At 37.6% G+C, this 22,263-nt stretch overlaps 2 pseudogenes; one reads left to right on the top strand and one right to left on the bottom strand.

The window, feature by feature from the left end:
• The first annotated feature begins 1,529 nt into the window (after positions 1-1,529).
• LOC102733745 (DNA repair protein RAD51 homolog 3 pseudogene) lies at positions 1,530-3,335 on the top strand (annotated as a pseudogene).
• Positions 3,336-6,658: 3,323 nt separating this feature from the next.
• Positions 6,659-8,317, bottom strand: LOC102732965 (elongation factor 1-alpha 1 pseudogene; annotated as a pseudogene).
• Positions 8,318-22,263: the final 13,946 nt, after the last annotated feature.

Below are 22,263 nucleotides of genomic sequence, written 5' to 3'. Positions count from 1 at the left end.
TATCCTTATACTCTGAAGAGTTAATCAGGAAAGGATGCTGTATTTTGTCAAATGCTTTTTCTGCATCAATTGAGAGGACCATATGGTTCTCTCTCCTCTTATTAATGTGTTCTATCACATTGATTGGTTTGGGAATGTTGAACCACCCTTGCATCCCAGGGATAAATCCCACTTGGTCATGGTGGATGATCTTTTTTAATATATTGTACAGCGATCAGCTTCTAACACACATGCTATTCAAATAACAAGTTTAGATTTTATTTTATTAGACTATGACAAAATAAAGGTCAGGAAACAAGAAAGAGGTAAATCTTTGGTAATGATTTCTTTACCCCAAGAGGTATTAGTTTCTGGAAGATTAGTCCAAGGTTAAGGAAGAAGAATTCTGGAAACCAATAAAATGTGGATCTATTGAGAAAAATAAATGTGAATTCACACACAGAAAATTATCCTTGAAACTAATATTACACTGTATCTTAACTAGCTAGAATTTAAATAAAAACTCAGAAAAAAGGCAACAAAATCTAACATAGATGCTGAGGATTTTAAGGTTTTCAATGGTGGATATAAATTGAACACATGGTTTAATTAACAACATGTAGCTATATTTACAAAATGTAGCAGGGTGAGGTATATATCTATTTAAAAATATAGGAATGTGATTTCTTCAATATATTATAATATGTTGCTTGTTAATAAAAGAAATCAAAGACTATGAGGAAAAATAAGTGCAAAACAATAAATTATCCCAATTTTAACATCCAGAATTATCTAGTTCTAACACTGGCTCAAAATCACTTCAGATACCTTATTATTCACCTATGAAATAAAAGAATAGGTTGGTAGGTGGAAAGCAAGAAAGAGGGATAACTTGAAAGAAATGAATATCACAGAAATTGGCTTATACCACACATGCCATTCAAGATAAAAATATACTAAGTTTTGTTTTATTGGTATGCTAAAATAAAGAGAAAGGGAACAAGAAAGAGATGAATCTTGGTTTGGGATATATGTTTCTGGAAGATTCCTCCAAAATTAAGAAAATAGATTCTCAGTAACATTATATATTTGGAACTTTATTATTTTCATGGCTCATTTAAATTTTGTTGGGCTCAGGAAAGTCCCTGCCCTGGAAGATAACATACGAAGAGGATAGTTCTTTGCACTTTGTACCACGACAACCCCCCATCTCCCATTTTTTTCGAGTACACTTATTTATTAAAGTATAAATTACAAAAATTATACAAATCATAATTGTGTTGCTCCAGGAAACTTCACAAAGTGAACACACCACACCTATGCAATCCCCCACTCAATTCGAAATGTAGAATATCACGTAGCTCCCTACAAGGCCCTCTTGGGCCCCTTGCCACTTACCCCCACCCCTCATCTGCAAAGTAACCACAATCCTCACCTCTGGCAGCATGGTCTAGTTTTGTCTGATTTTAAATTTATGTAAATGGAACACGGCCCGCACGCGGGCGTGTGGAGTTGAGACTGGGGTTTAGCTACTCTGCGTAGGCGTCCAGCTTTGAAATGCAGCGGGACTTAGTGAGTTTCCCGCTGTCCCCAGCGGTGCGGGTGAAGCTGGTGTCTGCAGGTTTCCAGACGGCTGAGGAACTCCTAGAGATGAAACCATCCGAGCTCAGCAAAAAGGTTGGGATATTTAAAGAGGAAGCCTTGGAAACTGCAAATTATAAGAAGAGAATGTCTCACAAGTAAACCAAGATATGCTGCTACAGCTGAGTCAGGCAAGAAGTGTACAGCACTGGAACTTCTTGAGCAGGAGCATACCCAGAGCTTCATAATTCTGTTCAGCACTAGATAATATTCTTGGGGGTGGAATACCCTTAACCAAAACAACAGAAATTTGTGTTGTACCGGGTATTGGAAAAACACAATTATGTATGCAGTTGGCAGTAGATGTGCAGATACCAGAATGTTTTGGAGGAGTGGAAGGTGAAGCAATTTTTATTGGTATTGAAGGAAGTTTTATGGTTGATAGAGTGGTAGACCTTGCTACTGCGTGCATTCAGCACCTTCACCTTATTGCAGGAACACATATGGGAGAGGAGCACCCAAAAGCTTTGGAGGATTTCACTCTTAAAATATTCTTTCCCATATTTACTATTTTCATTGTTGTGACTACACAGAGCTATTGGCACAAGTTTATCTCCTTCCAGACTTCCTTTCAGAACACTCAAAGGTACTTTTAACTAATCAGATGACAACAAAGATTGATAGAAATCGGGTCTTGCTGGTTCCTGTGTTGGGTGGGGGAGAGTTGGGGACATGCTGCTACAATACGGCTAATCTTTCATTGGGACCAAAAGCAAAGGTTGGCAACATTGTACAAATCACCAAGCCAGACGGAATCTACAGTACTGTTTCAAATCACACCTCAGGGATTTAGAGATGCTGTTGTTGCTACTGCATCTTCTTTGCAAACAGAAGGTTCGTTGAATTCCTGGAAACGGTCACGAGAATCAAAGAACAGGAATCCAAAGACTAGTCTTAAAGTATACATATATGTTGATGCTGTGAGATGTAATACATACAAGCAGTAGACTCTTTACTTTAAAATATAAACACACACTATGGCATATATGAATCAAGAGCATATGAAGTGAATGTGAAAAACACTAAATGAGTATGATTCTCTGAATTTTTCTAAAGCAGTTCTACAATTATATATTGCCTGCTTTCATTTTTAGTAACAGTCAGCAGAGATGATACAGATATTGTATTTTTGCAAATGTGGAAAGCTGGTCTCGTGTGGCCAATCTGAATTTACCATTCAGGCTGTTTTTTCCTCTTTTCTTTGTTAATTGCCTAGAAAATCCTAGGAAGAAAAGAGTTTGGTTTTTTTTTCACATTCCTATTGGGTTCTCCTCTTTAAATGTAGTTTTGATAATTCTTAAGAATGACTTGTTTTTGAGCCATCTCTTACTTGGCATCATGGCTGCCCTCAGACCTCTGTTGAAGCCCAGTACCATTAAAAAGAGAATCAAGAAGTTCATCCAGCACCAGTCAGACCCATATGTCAAAATTAAGCACAACTGGTGGAAACCCAGAGTCATGGACAATAGGGTGCACAGAAGATTCAAGGGCTAGATCTTGATGCCCAAAACTGTTACAGGAGCAACAAGAAAACAAAACACATGCTGCCCTGTGGCTTCTGAAGTTCCTAGTCCACGATGTCAAGGAGCTTGAAGTGCTCCTGATGTGCAACAAATCTTACTGTGCAGAGATTGCTCACAATGTCTCCTCCAGGAACCACAAAGCCACTGGAAAGACCAACCCAGCTGGCCATCTGAGTTATCAGTCCCAATGCTACACTGCGCAGCCAAGAAAATGAATAGACCGCTCATGTGCATGTCGTATTTGTGTTAATAAAACTGTAAAACTACAAAAAAAATAAATTTATGTAAATGGAATCATACGGTATAGAGTCTTTTGTGTTTAGCTTCTTTTCACTCAACATCATTTTCCTGTATTTTATCCATGCTCTTGGGTCTGGTAGTTACTCAATATCTTGTTGTTACATTATATTGTCGTGAATGTGTATAATTTATTCATTAATTTTACTTGTTATAAATATTTGGGTAGTTTTTTGTCTGGGATAGTACATATTTTGCTATATGAACAATATTGTACAGACTTTAGTGATAATTGTACTTATATATGTGAATTTGTGTAGTTACCTAGGAGCTGAACAGCTAGGTGATAGGACATCGCCTACACTCAGCTTTATTAAATAGTACCAAAGAAATCTCCAAAATGATCATACCATTTAAAAAATGTGTGGTAAAATGTAAACAACATAATATTTATCATTTTAACCATCCATAAGTATAAAATTCGTGGTATTAAATACATTTACAATGTACCCATTACCATCACCACTAACTATACCTAAAAAGTTTGTCATCATCCCTAACATAAACCTATTAAAGAATAACTCCCCATTTCTTCCTCCCACCAGCCCCTAGCAATCTCTATTCTATTTTTTGCCTGTATGAATGAATTTGCCTATCCTAGGTAACCCATGTAAGTGGAATACATTATATGGTATAAACACAAATATAGTATTTGTTTTACTGTGTCTGGCTTATTTTAGTTAGCATAATGTTTTCAAGGTCCGTCCATGTTGAGACATATATCAAAATTTCATTTTTTATATCTGATCAATATTCCATTGAATGAGTATACCACATTTTGTTTATCCATTCATCAGTTGATGGACACATGGCTGTTTACACCTTTTGGCTACTGTCAATAATGCTGCTATGAACATGGGTATACAAATTTCTGTTTGAGTTCTTGCTCTCAAATTTTCTAGATATATACCTACAAGTAAAATTGCTAGGTCATGTGATAGTTCTGTGTTTAACTTTCTGAGAAGATGCCAGCACCTCAGCCATGAAAACTGTGATCAACAATCAGAACCCAGAACCTCAATTTTTAGAGAACAAAGTCCTTATTGCCCACGCGGGCTCCAGCAAGCCACCCCAGCTGCCTGCCTGCATTTTCTTCTGAGAGCTTTATTATTTTACATTTCTTACTTAGATGTGAAATACAGCTCAAATGGATTATTTCACATTTTGTGAAGGTGAGGGAATATTCCTTTTTTCCCCCTGTAGAGATATATAATTGATACTGCACAAGTTATTAAAAAGACCATCTTTTCCCCACCTCACTGCAATGGCATTTACATCATCAGTGATCATATATGCGCATGTGTGTTTCTGGACTCTTTAGTCTATTCCATCTGTCTGTTTATCCTTGCACCAATAATACAATGTCTTCATTATAACTTTCTATTAACTCTTTTTACAGAGCCCTTCAGCTATGCTTCTTCAAGATTAATTGGTTCTTTCTCTCCATTTACATTTCCATATACATTTTAGAATGAACTTGTCAATTTCCAAAAATCCTGCTGTGTTTTTTAAAATGTAATTATATTTTAATTTTAATTCCAGTATGGTTAATATATAGTGTTATATTAGTTTCAGGAATACAATATAGTAGGTTCAATAGACAACAGATTCAACAATTCCATACATCACCCAGTGCTCATCACAGCAAGTGCACTCCTTAATCCGCATCACTTATTTCACCCATCCCATCCCCCACCTCCCATTTGATAACCATCAGTTTGTTCTCTATAGTTAGAATCTGTTTCTTGGCTTCTCTCTCTTTCCCTCTTTCTTTCTTTTACTCTTTTGTTGCTGTTGTATCTTAAATTCCACATATAACTGAAATCATATGGTATTTGTCTTTCTCTGAATGACTTATTTCACTTAGTGTTATACTCTCCAGCCCCATCTATGCCATTGCAAATGGCAAGATTTCTTTCTTTTTATGGCTGAATAATATTCCATTGTGTATATATACCACATCCTCTTTATCCATTAATCTATTGATGGATGCTTGAGCTGCTTCCATAATTTGGCTATTGTAAATAATGCTGCTATAAACATAGGGGTGCATATATCCCTTTGAATTAGTGTTTTTGTATTATTTGAGTAAATAACCAGTAGTGTGATTACTGGATCATAGGGTAGTTCTATTTTCTACCGTTCTAAGGAACCTCCATACTGTCTTCCACAGTGGCTGTGCAAGTTTACATTCCCACCAACAATGCAATAGGGTTCCTCCTTCTCCACATCCTCACCAACACCTATTGTTTTTTGTGTTGTTGATTTCAGTGATTCTGACAGGTGTGAGGTGATATCTCATTGTAGTTTTGATTTGCATTTCCCTGATGATCAGTGATGTTGAGCATCTTTTCATGTGTCTGTTGGCCATCTGGATGTCTTCTTTGGAGAAATGTCTGTTCATATCTTCTGCACATTTCTTAACTGCATTATTTATTTTGGGGGGTTGAGCTTAATAAGTTCTTTATAGATTTTAGATATTAACCCTTTATCAGATATATCATTTGGAAATACCTTCTCCTATTCAGTAGGTTGCCTTTTAGGTTTTTTTAAAAAAAGATTTAGGGAAAGTGGGGCGAGGGGCAGAGGGCAGAGGGAGAGAGAATCTTGAGCAGACTCCCCACTGACCATGGAGCCTGATGTGGGCTCAATCTCAAGATCCTGAGATCATGACCTGAGCTGAAATCAAGAGTCAGATGCTTAACCACCTGAGCCACCCAGGCACCCAGGTTGCCTTTTAGCTTTGTTGATTGTTTCCTTCGATGTGCAAAAGCTTTTTATTTTGATGAAGTCCCAATAGCTTATTTTAGGTTTTGTTTCCCTTGCCTCAGTAGACATATCTAGTAAGAAGCTGCTACAGCTGATGTCAAAGAGGGTATTGCCTGTGTTCTCCTCTAGGATTTTGATAGTTTCCTGTCTCACATTTAGGTCTTTCATCCATTTTGAAGTTATTTTTGCATATGGAGTAATAAAGGGGTCCCTTTCATTCTTCTGCATGTTGCTGTCTGGTTTTCCCAACACCATTTGTGGAAGAGACTGTCTTTGTTTTCACAGGATGTGCTTTCCTGCTTTGTCGAATATTAGTTGACCATACAGTTGTGGGTCCATTTGTGGGCATTCTATTCCATTCCACTGATCTATGTGTCTGTTTTTGTGCCAGTACCACACGGTCTTGATGACTACAGCTTTTTTTTTTCCTCATTAAATTTATGTTTTAATGGGTCTCAAAATTCTGTGACAGATTTTTGGTCAAGTTGTTTCCATTAAAAAGTACTGATTTTAAAAACCAATAACTTAAAACTACCACACACACGAAGAAACAAATGGTCCACAAAACATTTTCCTTTCCTTCTGATGGTTTTACGGTGCATTGTTATCATTAACCAGTCTTTTACTATTAAACTTAAATGGCCAATTAACACAAACAGTTCTGACACCATTCTTCCACCACTGATTAAGCCTGGGGTGGCAGTGGATATTGGGGATAATATTCATTTAGCCTTCTGAGCTTTCTGGGCAGACTTGGTGACCTTGCCAGCTCCAGCTGCCTTCTTGTCCATTGCTTTGATGATACCCACGGCAATCATCGGTCTCATGTCACGAACAGCAAAACAGCCCAGAGAAGGATAGTCAGAGAAGCTCTCAACACACATAGGCTTGCCAGGAACCATATCAACAATGGCAGCATCGCCAGATTTCAAGAACTTGGGACCATCTTCCAGCTTTTTTCCAGAACAACAATCTATCGTCTCTTCAGCTCAGCAAACTTGCAAGTAATGTGAGCTGGGTCACAATCCAGCACAGGGGCATATCCAGCACGGATTTGGCCTGGATGGTTCAGGATAATCACCTGAACCGTGAAGCCAGCTGCTTCCATTGGTGGATCATTTTTGCTGTCACCAGCCACATTGCCACAACAAACATCTTTGACAGATATGTTCTTCACATTGAAGCCCACATTGTCCCCAGCAAGAGCCTTGCTCAAAGCTTCATGGTGCATTTCAACAGACTTTACTTCAGTTATAAGATTGACTGGAGCAAAGGTGACCACCATGCCAAGTTTAAGAACACCAGTCTCCACTCTGCCCACAGGGACAGCACTGATACCACCAATTTTGTAGACATCCTGGAGGGGTAGATGCCAGGGCTTGACAGTTGGATGAGTTGGTGGCAGAAGGCAATCCAGAGCTTCAAGCAGTGTGGTTCCACTGGCATTCCCATCTTTATGGGTGACTTTCCATCCCTTGAACCAAGACATGTTAGCACTTGGTTCCAGCATGTTTTCACTATTCCAACCAGAAATTGGCACAAATGTTACTGTGTAGGGGTTGTAGCCGATCTTCTTAATGTAGGTGCTGCCCTCCTTAATGATTTCCTCATATCTCTTCTGGCTATAGGGTGGCTCAGTGGAATCCATTTTGTTAACACCAACAAGTAGCTGTTTTACACCCAGTGTGTAGGCCAGAAGGGCATGCTCATGGGTCTGCCCATTCTTGGAGATACCTACTTCAAATTCACCAATACCAGCAGCAACAATCAGGACAACACAGTCAGCCTGAGATGTGCCTGTAATCATGTTTTTGATAAAGTCTCTGTGTCCTGGGGCATCAATGATGGTCACATACTTGCTGGTCTCAAATTTCCACAGGGAGATATCAATGGTGATACCACATTCACGTTCAGCTTTCCGTTTATCCAAGACCCAGGCATACTTGAAGGAGCCCTTTCCCATCCCAGCAGCCTCCTTCTCAAATTTTTCGATGGTTCTTTTGTCGATCCCATCACATTTGTAGGTCAAATGACCAGGAGTTGGTAGACTTGCCCAAATCTACATGTCCCATGATGATGAGGTTGATGTGAGTTTTTTCCTTTCCCATTTTGGTTTAGGTCTAGTAGTGGTTTTCATGACACCTGTGTTCTGGCAGCAAACCCATTGCAAAAAAAGCTACAGCTCTTTAATATAGCTTGAAGTCAGGCATTGTGATGCCTCCCACTTTGCTTCTCTTTTTCAAGATTGCTTTGCCTCTTTGGGGTCTTTAGTGGTTCCATACAAATTTTTGGATTGTTTGTTCTAGCTTTGTGAAAAATGCTGGTGGTATTTTGATAGGGATTTCATTGAATGTGTAGATTGCTTTGGATAGCATAGACATTTTAACAATGTTTGTTCTTCCAATCCATGAGCATGGAATGTTTTTCCATTTCTTTGTGTCCTTTCAATTTCTTTCATAAGTGTTCTACAGTTTTCATAGTACAGATCTTTTACCTCTTTGCTTAGGTTTATTCCTAGGTATCTTATGTTTTTTGCTGCAATTGTAAATGGGATCAATTCCTTGATTTCTTTTTCTGCTGTTTCATTATTGGTGTATAGAAATGCAACAAATTTCTGTACATTGATTTTATATCCCCGACTTTGTGAATTCATATATCAGTTCTACGTAATTTTCTGGTGAGGTCTTTTGGGTCTTCTACATAGGGTATCATGTTGTCTGCAAATAGTGAAAGTTTGACTTCTTCCTTGCTTATTTGGATGCCTTGTATTTCTTTTTGTGGTCTGATTGCTAGGACCTCCAGTACTATGTTAAATAACAATGGTGAGAACGGACATCCTTGTCTTGTTCCTGACCTTAGGGGAAAAGCTTTCAGATTTTTCCCATTGAGGGCCATTTTAGCTGTGGGTCTTATGTATATGGCCTTTATTATCCTGAGGTATTTTCCATCTACTCTACTTTGTTGAGGGTTTTTATCAAGAATAGATGCTGTATTTTGTCAAATGCTTTTTCTGCATCTATTGAAAGGATCATATAGTCTTATACTTTCTTTTATTAATGCAGTCACACTAATTGATTTGCAAATATTGATCCACCCCTGCAGCCCAGGAGTAAATCCCACTTCATCATGGTGAATAAGTTTTTTTTTAAGATTTTATTTATTTATCAGAGAGAGAGAGAGCGCAAGCAGGGGGAGCGATAGGCAAAGGGAGAAGCAGGCTCCCCGCTAAGCAAGGAGCCCAATGCAGGACTCGATCCCAGGACCCCAGGATCATGATCTGAGCTGAAGACAGACGCTTAACCAACTGAGCCACCCAGGCATCCCAGTGAATAAGTTTTTAAATGTATTTTTGGATTCGGTTTGCTAGTAGCTTGTTGAGAATTTTTGCTTCCATGTTCATCAGGGATAGTGGCTTGAAATTCTTCTTTTAGTGGAGTCTTTGTCTGGCTTTGGAATCAAGGCAATTCTGGACTTGTTGAATGAGTTTTGAAGTTTTCCTTCCATTTCTATTTTTTGAAACAGTTTGAGAAGAATAGATATTAACTCTTCTTTAAATGTTTGGTAGAATTCCCCTGGGAAGCTATTTGGCCCTGAACTTTTGTTTGTTGGGAGATTTTTGATTACTGATTCAATTTTTTGTTGTTTATGGGTCTGTTCAAATTTTCTATTTCTTCTTCTTTCAGTTTTGGTAGTTTGTATATTTTTAGGAATTTATCCAATTCTTCCAGTTCTGTGGCATATAATTTTTCATTATATTCTCTTAGTGTTGTTTGTATTTCTGTCGTGTGGGTTGTGATCTCTCCTCTTTCATTTGTGATTTTATCTATTTGGGTCCTTTCTTTTCTTTTTGATATGTCTGAGTAAGTGTTTATCAATTTTATTATTTCTTTCAAAGAACCAACTCCCAGTTTCATTGATCTGTTCTGAGTTTTTGTTTGTTTGTTTGTTTCTATATAATTTATTTCTGCTCTAATCTTTATTATTCCTCTTCTTCTGATGTCTTTAGGCTTTATTTGCTGTTCCTTTCTAGCTCCATTAGGTGTATGTTAGGTTGTGTATTTGAGTCTTTTCTTACTTCTTGAGGTAGGCTTGTATTGCTATATACTTCCCTCTTATGACTGCCTTTGCTGCATCCCAAGATACACAAATTTCCGATTGAGAGACAGAGAGTGATCTGATCATATTTCTGTCATGTTTGAGGGTAGTTTTAAAATATGTTATGTATATATTATAATTAAATCAATATAGTAATATCTGAAATATATTATGCATGATGTGTTAGTGAAGCTATTGATGGCCTTCCAAATTTCAAGCTTGTTGCTAGCCATCGAGGAACCAAAGGCAACTAAAACAGAATCACTGGTTAGTAGTCCTGTCTTGTCCATAAGAGGAGAGACACCTTGACACACAGAAGAAGAGATATTCAGAAATCAGGTCAAGAAGGCCTTTAAAGGCCTAGCTAAAAAAAAATGTGGACTTTATCCTAAGGAAGCCATTAATAATTGGTATTTAGTCAGAGTAGTGATGTGGCCACATTTGTGTGCATCATAAAGACCATTTTTTTGTAGGACAGATGATATATTGGAAGAGTGTCAGTGAGAATGCTGTTCTAGTGGTCCAGGGGGACACTGAAATAAGGCAGTGGCCATTGGGTTGCTAAGGAGGGAATGGACTATAGAAAAACAGTTGAAGTTGGCCAGAAAAGTCTTGGTGAGGGAATATGTGGGGAATCCAAGGTTGACTCCAGATTGCCTTGTGGTTTGGGTGACTGGGAGGTGCTGATGCCTTTCAGTAAGCTGGAAAATAGGAGAGCAGGGGCTTTGAGAGAGAGGAGTTTGTGTTGGACCATGAATGTATGGAACAAGGGAAGGGTTGGTTAATGGGGGTTTTATATCTGACTGTGTGCATGTGACTATATGAAGAGTTACCAGTGATATGTGAGTGAATGTGTGACAACGGATGGGCAATGGTGACACCAGAATGGGTATGCATCATATAAAACTATAACAAATGTTCATTATCAGATTTCACATTTTCTCATTCTATTGTCTCAAAATCTCATTTAGACACTATCCAAACACAAATGTCTCACATATTTATTCAAATGTCAAAATAACAATTTATACCCAAATTTTGATATAAAATTGACTTATTCATTGATTTCTGCTTTCATTTCAAAATGTAGAAAGCAAGAAGAATATTTTTACCATCATTATGGCAAGAAAAAAGCTGGATGGACTGCAAATTAATTTTCTTAAACTCCTCAGAAAACAGAGCAAAAAGCCAAACTCAAAATTTTGACACAGAATGGAACCCTCAGCTATAAGCACTATTTTGGTGTCTGTTTACTTGAGACATATGCCACCAGATACCATATAAGGTGGCAGGAAGATTAAATTAGAAATAATTTAATAAATTGCTAAAGGCCTAGCATGGACAAGCCTAAGAATGTGAAACACTGTGGGCCACAGGCATAAAAGTTTCCCACACTCTTTGCAGGTTTTTCCTTAAGAGACCCCACCAAGCTTTCACAGGGAGAATTAGCAAGTAATCAGAGAAAACTTTCTCTTTGATGTTGTCTGAGGGGAAGGCAACAACAACCACTACCAAATCCACCCTGCCCATAGACTCTGTCTATATTACAGAAAAAATTAATCTTTAAGGGAAAATTCATCAAAACCTGCATCCTGAGGGCACTGATGGAATTCCATTACAACTGGGACAGGGCACAACGCTCACCACCAAAACTCTGCCCAGACCCATCTCCCCTATCTTTCCCAAGTAAGAAAAGCCTCAATATAAAAGAAGAGGGGGCATCACAACATTAATTTGAGGACACTGCGGGAAGCCACTGTACATAGGGTAAGGGAACAGGGGGAAAAACAAGGCTCTTCCTCTGGAGGAGGGAAAGGAATTCTTGTTAAGCCCATCATTGTATCTGGAGGAGAGGCAGGAAAACTTGTGTAATCCACATCCTTAAGACTCGGGTATACAGTGCCTGCCTAACACTGAGACTAAATCAAAAGATCAAATACATTCATCAGGCTTATTCCTCACACAAACCTAACAAGTATACAACAAATATAACAGTGAAATACAACTGGTAGAACCACAAGAGACAGAGTCACTCTGGGGAGAAGCACAAGTGGTGAGAGAGAAAATAAATTACTGGAAGAATATTAAGGTTCTCGTACCCATAGCAACAATAACAAAAAAAAATTCCCCTTTAATCTGGTAACCAAAGCAACAGTAATCTTCAATTCTGGTAACCATAGCAACAACAAATTTCAGCTGCAGTGCATGTTCCAGACCACATTAAAACACACCTCCGCAGTAAAGGCCTAGAAGAGGGAAAAACTGGCTCATATCCAAGCATTAAAAATATTTATCTATCTGCTATCCTATACAACATGTCCAGCTTGCAACAAAAAACTACAAGGCATAAAGAGAGGCAAGAAAAACACAGTCTGAAAAGACAAAGTAATCATTAAAACTAGACTCAGATATGACACAGGTGTTGGAAATACCAGGCAGAGAATTTAAAATAATTATAACTAATGTTAAAGGCTCTACTGGAAGAGGTAGAGAACATGCAAGATTAGATAAGTAATTTAAGAAAAGAGATAAAAGCTGTAAGAAAGATTCAAAATGCTAGAAATAAAAGAAACACCGACAGAAATGAATAATGCCTTCAACAGGCTCATTAATATTCTTTTTTTAAATTTTATTTTGTTATGTTGTCACCAATGTTCTCAAAACAGCTATGAAAAAGCTGAATTTGAAGATAGGTCAATAGAAATTATCCAAATTCAAATACAAAGAGAAAAATACAGTAAAAAAAAAAAAAAGAACATCCAAGAGCTGTGGGACAATATCAAACAGTGTAACATATGTGTAATTGAAATTCCATAATGAAAAGAAAGAAAGAGCAGGCCAGACTTAATACTTGAAAAAATAATGGTCATGAATTAACCAAAATTAATGACAGACAACAAGCCATAGAACCATGAAGTTTAAAGAATACCAAGCAAGATAAATACCAGCACACACACACACACACACACGGACACACAGGCATATGACAAACTGCTGAAAACCAAAGAAAATCTTGAAAGCAGCTATAGAAAAAAGATACATTGCCCAAAAGAATAAGATAAATTTTATAGCAGAATTCTCAAACAGGAAGATAACTGAATGACATCTTTAATGCATTAAATGAAAAAAACCAAAAACATAAAACCAATATTCTGTACTCACTGTGAGTCATGAGTACCCTTCAAAAATGAAGGTTAGACTTCCAGTTTAAGCTCAAAGATGGAAAGATATAGAAAAACAGATGGATAAACAATATATTAATGACTGGTTCCAACATATAACTAAATTTACAGAACTAATAGCCGTGCTGAATTTGGAGAGAGACAGGTACTTTCAGTGAGATACAATGACCTGAGCAAGGGAGTTTCCCACCCTTTTGCAAGCTTTTGGAGGAACTCCACCAAGCTCTGAAAATGAAGATTAAGAAGAACCTACAGAAATTACCTCCCACCTTTATGATGTTGGTTAGGACAAGGGAAGAGCAAATCACTGGGAAATCTGCCAAGACTCTTTCACTTCATAGAACAAAAATTTTTTTAAATCTTATTTATTTATTTATTTATTTATTTAAGAGGGAGAAAGAGAGCAAGAGCAGGGGGAGGGAGAAGCAGACTCCCCGCTGAGCAGGGAGCCTGACATGGGGCTTGATCCCAGGATGCTGGGATCATGACCTGAGCTGAAGGCAGACACTTAACCGACTGAGCCACCCAGGAGCCCCATGGAACAAAATTTTTAATTAAAAGATGAGTATATCACCTGGAGATACTAGTGATATACTAATGCAGCTGGAAAAATGGAACTCTGCCCAGATCCAGGTCCACAATTTCACTAGGTGAAAAATGAAAGAAAAGCCTTAATCTGTAGGGAGAAAATCCTCAACCTATAGACAGAGAATTTTGGTAAATAGCTGCTTTAGCTGGGGGGAGGAAATAAGGATGATGAAAGCTCTAGCCTTCCATGAGTGACAGAAAAGCCTATAAAGGTAACATCACTGAAAGACAGACTCACTGTGTTCTCCAAAGACTGAGGCATAATAAGGACATCACATAATGCCCACCCCCCCACGCACTGATTCTCCATACTCTATCACCACAGTAAAAAGCATTTAGTAACAATAGCAAAGTACAGCTGGGAGAGCTACAAGAGACAGATTCTTTCTTGAAAGCCAGATAAAGAGAACAACAAAAGCTAATATGGGAGACAAAATAATACCACCAGAGGAATTTCAAGCCTCTACTATCCAGAGCAAGATGTAAATTTCAACACTGGTAACCAAGAAATGAAAAAAAACACACTTCAAATATAGTACAATTCCTGGCTAGCTTAACACAAATCTGCACACTAAAGGCCTAGTTCCCTCATATCTAGTACCTTAAATAACATGCCAGGCTTTCAAAAAATTTTACAAAGGATGCCATAAGTTAAAATAAAACATGGGTGAAAGGGGTCAGAAGTTTTTTAAAAATCACAATCTGGAGAGACCAATCAATTATCAAAACCAGACTCAGATATGACACAGATGATGAAACTATCAGATAAGGAACTTAAAATAACTATGATTAATATATTAAAGGTTCTAACAGAAAAAGTTGATCACATGCAAGAGCATATAGGTTATATTAGCAAAGAGATGGAAACTATAAGAACCCAAGGAAATCATAGAAATAAAAAATATAGTAACAAATATAAAGAATGCCTTTGAAAGGCTTCCCAGTAGATTTTCATAGTCAAGGAATGAATCAATAAACTAAAAAATGAGGTATAGGAATTGCCCAAATTTTTATGCAAAAATGAGTGAAAATAAAAAGACAATAGGGCATCTAAGAGATGCAGGACATCAAATGGTGTAACACATGTAACTGGAGAAAAAGAAGAGAGAATGGGGCAGAAGAAATATTTAAAGAAATAATAGGGGACCCTGAGTGGCTCTGTCAGTTAAGCATCTGCCTTTGGCTCAGGTCATGATCCCAGGGTCCTGGGATTGAGCCCCGTGTCAGGCTCCCTGCTCAGCAGGGAGTCTGCTTCTTCCTCTACCTCTGTCCCTCCCCCCTGCTCATGCGTGCTCTCTCTCTCTTTCTCTCTCTCTCAAATAAATAAATAAAAGAAATAACTGATGATATTTCTCCAAAATTATTAATAGTCACCAAACCACATATCCAAGAAGTTCAGAGAACACCAAATAGGATAAATACCACACACACACACACACACACACACACACACACCCCACACACATACACAAAGAGTTAGGCATATAATATTGAAGCTCCTGAAAAAGAAAGACAAAGAGAAAACCTTGAAGGCAACAAGAGAAAATACATGTTTTTCCTACAAAGGAAGAATAAGAGTTAGAGTAAATCCTCATCACAAACTCTGTTGTGGGTTTAGTTGTGTCCTCCCCACAAAAATGATGAAGTCCTAAACCCTAGTAGCTGCGAATGAGTGTAACCTTATTCAGAAACAGAGTCTTTGCAGATATAATCAAGTTAACATGAGGTCATACTCAATTAGGGTGAGCCCTAATCCAACATGACTAGTATCTTTTATAAGAAGAAAAAAAAGGACTCACTGGGAGAATATCATGTGACAAGAAATCCAGAGATTGCTGTGATGCAGCTGCAAGCCAAGGACCACCAAAGACTATTAGCCACCACCAGAATCCATGAAGAAGCAAGAGAGGATTCTATCCAAAGTCTCAGAGTAAGTATGGCTTTACTGACACCTTGATTTTGGACTTCTAACTTTCAGAACTGTGAGAGAATAAATTTCTGTTGTTTAAAGCCACCCAGTTTGCGGTAATTTGTTACAGTAGCCCTAGGAAACTAATACACCATGCAAGCAAGGACACACTGGAGTGACATCTATAAATATTGAAAAAAAATTCAACCAAGAATTATAAATCTCACCTAATATTTTTCAAAATTGAAAAAGAAATAACATTCTCATCTTGATGAAGTCCCAAAAGTTCATTTTTGCTTTTGTTTCCCTTGCCTTTGGAGACGTGTCTTGAAAGAAGTTGCTGTGGTCATTGTCGAAGAGGTTACTGCCTATGTTCTCCTCTAGGATTTTGATGGATTCCTGTCTCACATTGAGGTTTTTCATCCATTTTGAGTTTATCTTTGTGTATGGTGTAGGAGAATGGCCCAATTTCATTCTTCTAGATATAGCTGTCCAATTTTCCCAGCACCATTCATTGAAGAGAATGTAATTTTTCCATTGGATATTTTTACCTGATTTGTTGAAGACTAATTGACCATAGAGTTGAGGGCCCATTTCTGTTCCATTGATCTATGTGTCTGTTTTTGTGCCAGTACCATGCTGTCTTGGTGATCACAGATTTGTAATATAGCTTGAAATCAGGCAACGTGATGCCTCCAGCTTTGTTTTTCTTTTTCAACATTTCCTTGGTGATTCAGGGTCTTCATCAAGATAAAAAGCTTCTGCACAGCAAAGGAAACAGACAACAAAACTAAGAGGCAAACCACAGAATGGGAGAAGATTTTTGCAAATGACATTACAGATAAGGGGCTGTTATCTAAGATCTATAAAGAACTTCTCTCTCTCTTTTTTTTTAACATATAATGTATTATTTGTTTCAGAGGTACAGGTCTGTGATTCAACAGTCTTACACAATTCACAGTACTCACCATAGCACGTACCCTCCCCAATGTCTATCACCCAACCACCCCATCCCTCCCACTCCCCAACACTCCAGCAAGATGTAATGTATGGTGATTAACATAACGTAATAATAATAATAACAAAAAAGAACTTCTCGAACTCAACACCCAAAAAACAGATAATCAAGTCAAAAAATGGGCAGAAGACATGAACAGACACTTCTCCAAAGAAGACATACAAATGGCTAACAGACACATGAAAAAATGTTCAACGTCATTAGCCATCAGGGAAATTCAAATCAAAACCACACTGAGATACGAACTTACACCAGTTAGAATGGCAAAAATTGACAAGGCAAGAAACAACAAATGTTGGAGAGGTTGTGGAGAAAGGGGAACCCTCTTACGCTGTTGGTGGGAATGCAAGTTGGTACAGCCACTTTGGAAAACAGTATGGAGGTTCCTCAAAAAGTTAAAAATAAAGCTACCCTATGACCCAGCAGTTGCACTACTAGGTATTTACCCCAAAGATATAGATGTAGTGAAAAGAAGGGGCACCTGCACCCCAATGTTCATAGCAGCAATGTCTACAATAGCCAAACTGTGGAAAGACCCGAGATGCCCTTCAACAGATGAATGGATAAAGAAGATGTGGTTCATATATAGAATGGAATATTATTCAGCCATCAGAAAGGATGAATACCCACCATTTGCATTGACATGGATGGAAATGGAGGGGATTATGCTAAATGAAGTAAGTCAAGCAGAGAAAGACAATTATATGGTTTCACTCATATGTGGAACATAAGGAATAGCAGGGAGGACATTAGGAGGAAGGAAAGGAAAACTGAAGGGGGGGAATCAAAGGGGGAGATGAACCATGAGAGACTATGGAGCACGGGAAACAAACTGAGGGTTTCAGAAGGGAGGGGTTTGGGGGATGGGTTAGCCCAGTGATGGGTATTAAGGAGGGCATGTATTGCATGGAGCACTGGGTGTGATACGCAAACAATGAATCATGGAACACTATATCAAAAACTAATGTATGGTGACTAACGTAACATAATAATAATAATAATAAAAAGAAATAACATTCTCAGACAAAAAAAATGCTGAAATCCATTGTCCACAGATTTACCCTACAAGAAATATTAAGAAAGTTATTAGGGTAGGAGGAAAATAATACAGGTCTGTAAATTTGATCTACATAAAGAAATGAAGAGCATCAAAAATGGAATAAATGAATATAATGTATAATATTTTCTTTGTATGAAATGCAGCATAAAATAATTGTTTAAAGCAAAAACAGTAGCAATGTACTAGGTGTTTATAACATATATAAAAGTGAAATGTATGACAGCAATGTTGGAAGGATGAAAAGGAAGAATTTTATAAAATCCTTTCACTATTTGAAAGTGGTATATTATTTAAGCATGGGCTCAGTTTATTTAACAATGTGTATCATAAATCCTGGAGTATCCTCTAAAACAGTTTTTAAAAGAGGAATAAATAATTCAATTTATGACATGAAATGGAACAGTATAAAAGGCATGATTAAAACCAAAGACAGGAAAAAAGGAAAAAACACAATAAGCAAGAAAAAGCTAGAAAGTTGGTATATTTAAATAAAACTATTACTAATAACTGATGTTAATAGACTAAACCCACAAAAATTCAAGAAAAAAACCAAGAACCAATATTATGCTATCTAAAAGAAACACACATTAAATATAAAGTGTATTCTCTTCTATGTATTCTCTTATGGTTTCAGATCTCATATTTAGGTGTTTGATCCATTTTGAGTTTGCTTTTCTGTATCATATTAAAAAATGGTCCAGTTTCATTATTTTGCATGTAGCTGTCCAGTATTCCCATTACCATTTATCGAAGAGACCATCCTTTCCTTACTGTATATTCTTGCCTTTTTTTGCTTATTTCTGAGTTCTCTGTTTTATTGATTTTTGTGTCTAATTTTGTGCCAGGACCATACTATTTTGATTACCACAGCTTTGTAGTATATCTTTTTTTCCTATTTGCCTACCAAATTATTTTTTTATTTCAAGTTTTTATTTAAATTCCAGTTACTTAACATACAATGTAATATTAGTTTTCTGGTGTACAATATAGTGATTCAACAATTCCATACAAGACCTGGTGCTCATCACAAGTCCACTCTTTAATCCCCATCACTGATTTCACCCATCCCACCACCCACCTTCCCTCTGGCAAACACCAGTTGTTTCTCTATAGTTAGAAGTCTGGGAAAAAGGAAAAAAAAAAAAGAAGTCTGGGTGCACCTGGGTGGCTCAGTCTGTTAAGGATCCAACTCTTGATTTTGGCTCAGGTCATGATCTCAGGGTGGTGAGATGGAGCCCGATGATGGGCTCCACACTCAGTGGGAAGTCTGCTTGTGATTCTCTCCCCTCCCTCTGCCCCTTCGCCCCCTAAATAAATACATCTTTTTAAAAAAGTCCGTCTCTTGGTTTGCCTCCCTCTCTCCTTTTTTCACCTTTGTTCATTTGTTATGTTTCTTTTTTTTTCCAGTTTATTTTTTTATTATGTTATGTTAGTCACCATACAGTACATCATTAGTTTTTGATGTAGTGTTCCATGATTCATTGTTTGCGTATAACACCCAATGTTCCATGCAATATGTGCCCTCCTTATACACCCATCACCAGGCAAACCCTTCCCCCCATGCCCCTCCCCTCTAAAACCCTCAGTTTGTTTCTTAGAGTCCATAGTCTCTCATGGTTCATCTCCCCCTCTGATCTCCCCCCTTTCAGTTTTCCCTTCCTTCTCCTAATGTCCTCCCTGCTTTTTCTTATGTTCCACATATGAGTGAAATATGATATTGTTTCTTAAACCCCACATGTGAATGAAATCATGTGGTATTTGTCTTTCTCTGACTGACTTATTTCGCTCAGTATAATACTCCCTAGCTCCATCCACATCGTTGCAAATGGCAAGATTTCAGTCGTTTTTATGGCTGAGTCATATTCCATTGTATATATATACCACATCTTCTTTATCCATTCATCAGTAGATGGATATTTGGACTGTTTCCAAAACATGACTATTATAGATAATGCTGCTGTAATCTTCTGGGTGTAAGTATCCATTTGAATTAGTATTTTTGCATTCTTTGGGTAAATACATAGAGTGCAATTGTGGGATCATAGGGTAGTTCTATTTTTACTTTTTTGAGGAACCTCCAAACTGTCTTCCACAGTGGCCACACAAGTTTACATTCCCACCAACAGTGCAAGAGGGTTTCCCTTTCTCCACATCCTCACCAACACCTGTTGTTTCTTGTGATGTTGATTTTAGCCATTCTGACAGGTTTGAGGTGATATCTCATTGTAGTTTTGATTTGTATTTTCCTGATGATGAGTGATGTTGAGCCTCTTTTTCTATGTCTGTTGGCCATCTGTTATGTCTTCTTTGGAAAAATGTCTTTTCTTGTCTTCTGTCCATTTTCAAACTGGATTATTTTGTTTATTGGGTGTTTAGTATTATAAGTTCTTTATATATTTTGGATACTCACCATTTATCAGATATGTCATTTGCAAATATCTTCTGTTCCATAGGTTGCCTTTTAGTTCTGTTGATTGTTTCCTTTGCTGTGCAGAAGTTTTTATTTTGATGAAGTCCCAATAGTTTATTTTTGCTTTTGTTTCCCTTGCCTCAAGAGACATATCTAGAAAGAAGTCCCTATGGCCAATGTCAAACAGTTTACTGCCTGTGTCTTCCTCTAGGATTTTTATGGCTTCAGGTCACACATTTAGTTCTTTGATACATTTTGAATTTACTTTTGTGTATGGTGTAAGAAAGTGAAATTGAGTAAGACACAAAGAGATGGGAAAATATTCCATACTCATGGATTGGAAGAATAAACATTGCTAAAATATCTATGCTACCCAGAGCAATCTACACATTCAAAGCAATCCCTATCAAAATACCATTCATATTTTTCACAGACCTGTAACAAACAATCTAGAAATTTGTATGGAACCAGAAAAGATCCTGAATAGCCAGGGGAATGTTGAAAAAGAAAAGCAAAGCTGGCGGCATCACAATTCCGGACTTCCAGCTCTATTACAAAGCTGTAATCATCAAGACAGCATGGTACCGGCACAAAAACAGACACATAGATCAATGGAACAGAATAGAGAGCCCAGAAATGGATCCTCAACTCTATGGTCAACTAATCTTTGACAGAGCAGGAAAAAATATCCAATGGAAAAAAGACAGGCTCTTCAATAAATCGTGCTGGGAAATTTGGACAGCCACATGCAGAAGAATGAAACTGGACCATTCTCTTACACCATACACAAAAGTAAACTCAAAATGGATAAAAGACCTCAATGTGAGACAGGAATCTATCAAAATCCTAGAGGAGAACACAGGTAATAACCCCTTTGACCTCAGCTGCAGCAACTTCTTCCAAGACACATCTCTGAAGAAAAGGAAAACAAAAGTGAAAATGAACTTTTGGGACTTCATCAAGATAAAAAGCTTCTGCACAGCAAAGGAAACAGTTACAAAAACCAAAAGACAACCGACAGAATGGGAGAAGATATTTGCAAATGACATTACAGATAAAGGGCTGGTATCCAAGATCTATAAAGAACTTACTGAACTCAACACCCAAAAAACAAATAATCCAGTCAAGAAATGGGCAGAAGACATGAACAGACACATCTCCAAAGAAGACATACAAAAAGCTAACAGACACATGAAAAAGTGCTCCACATCACTTGCCATCAGGGAAGTGCATTTCAAAACCACAATGAGATATCACCTTACACCAGTTAGTATATGTGCTGCCGAAGCGAGCACAACCTTACACCAGTTAGAATGGCTAAAATTAACAAGACAGGGAAGAACAAATGTTGGTGAGGATGTGGAGAAAGGGGAACTCTTACACTGTTGGTGGGAATGCAAGTTGGTACAGCCACTTTGGAAAACAATATGGGGGTTCCTCAAGAAGTTAAAAATAGAACTACCCTATGACCCAGCAATTGCACTCCTGGGTATTTACCCCAAAGATACAGACGTAGTGAAAAGAAGGTGCACATACACCCCAATGTTCATAGCAGCAATGTCCACAATAGCCAAACTGTGGAAGGAACTGAGATGCCCTTCAACAGATGAACGGATAAAGAAGATGTGGTTCATATATACAATGGAATATTACTCAGCCATCAGAAAGGATGAATACCTACCACTTACATCAACATGGATGGAACTGGAGGGGATTATACTAAGTGAAGTAAGTCAATCAGAGAAAGACAATTATCATATGGTTTCACTCATATGTGGAATATAAGGAATAG

The sequence above is a fragment of the Leptonychotes weddellii genome, chromosome X (genome assembly GCF_054177405.1).
Source record: "Leptonychotes weddellii isolate Sample4059 chromosome X, ASM5417740v2, whole genome shotgun sequence".
Lineage (NCBI taxonomy): Eukaryota > Metazoa > Chordata > Mammalia > Carnivora > Phocidae > Leptonychotes > Leptonychotes weddellii.
The sequence above is the reverse complement of the archived record's forward strand: the minus strand, read 5'-3'. Positions and strand labels throughout refer to the sequence as shown.